This window comes from Paramacrobiotus metropolitanus, unplaced genomic scaffold, assembly GCF_019649055.1.
Source record: "Paramacrobiotus metropolitanus isolate TYO unplaced genomic scaffold, Prichtersi_v1.0 Parri_scaffold0000039, whole genome shotgun sequence".
Lineage (NCBI taxonomy): Eukaryota > Metazoa > Tardigrada > Eutardigrada > Parachela > Macrobiotidae > Paramacrobiotus > Paramacrobiotus metropolitanus.
In genome coordinates, this window is record NW_026570259.1 from 1,191,662 (window position 1) to 1,192,682 (window position 1,021).

Consider the following 1,021-nt stretch of genomic DNA (forward strand, 5'->3'; position numbering starts at 1 on the left):
GGTGATTCGACACTCTCCATTGACACCGCGTTGCTCCTCGGTACAATCGCAATCGTCTGAAAATTATATATATATAATATTGTTTTTTTGCCAGGATTTTTTAAAAGGTACCAATTTCTTCTTCTGTTTCATAGGAGCTGAAGGAACTGTCCGAATCCGTATCGTATCCTGTAATTAGGGTGCAGTTGACTTGTGGTATTACTCAATTAAATTTTTTTACTTACCGGAGTCGTTGGGAGCGTCCGGCTGTTCATGATTGAGCATTACAATATGTCCAGGAGTTTGGTTGCAAATAGCACGTATAGTTTTTAACTGTGAGAACGCATTTGATTATAACAGTCTATATCAACAAAATCCTGTGCATTTTGCTGCACAGCAATTTGTTTCACAGCATTATCTTTCTCGGTAAACTATTTTGCGTGTGAGAGCGCTTATATAAACACATGTCAAATTAACCGAGTCAAGTCATTAATGTCAGTGTGACGTTCGCTATGATTACTTTCACTGCTGTTTCTTCTCCGTTTGTCGTAGAAAGACATTTGTTTTCTAGGCAACCGAGTAGATAAAGCTGTGACGGTTAATTTTTGTTCGTAATTACTTTATTTGCCGAATCGAGATACACTAATTCCGGTAGAAAAGACTGTATTTTGGAGCAGCTGTCGTTTGCGCGCTGACAACAAATGCGCAAAGGATAGATGTTCCCAAAAAATACTCTTTAAATTAAACGAAAAACTTTGACTGATAAATTTAACTTCAAACTACTCTCTGCTTCAAATCAACCTGCTAATTAACCAAAAACAAGGTTAAATTTTTTTGAGCAGTTGTCGTTTACGTGGTAAACAACAATCGCACGTAAACGATAAATGTCTAAATGATACCCTTAAAATAAAAAACAAAATGAACTACTGCACAGTTATGGGTATAATTCTGTTTCGATGAACACTTAAAATAACATAAGCAAATGGCACGCGCAGCGAATATATTCGTTTTTTAATCATAATAATTCTGTAAGTTTTACTTC

At 35.8% G+C, this 1,021-nt stretch overlaps 1 long non-coding RNA gene across 1 annotated transcript; it reads right to left on the reverse strand.

Moving 5' to 3' along the window:
* LOC129590246 (uncharacterized) lies at nt 1–285 on the reverse strand. Its single transcript, XR_008690726.1, has 3 exons — nt 225–285; nt 112–168; nt 1–56 (listed from the first exon to the last, which is right to left on the reverse strand). It is a non-coding gene; the product is annotated as an uncharacterized LOC129590246 (long non-coding RNA).
* Between the last annotated feature and the right edge of the window lie 736 nt (nt 286–1,021).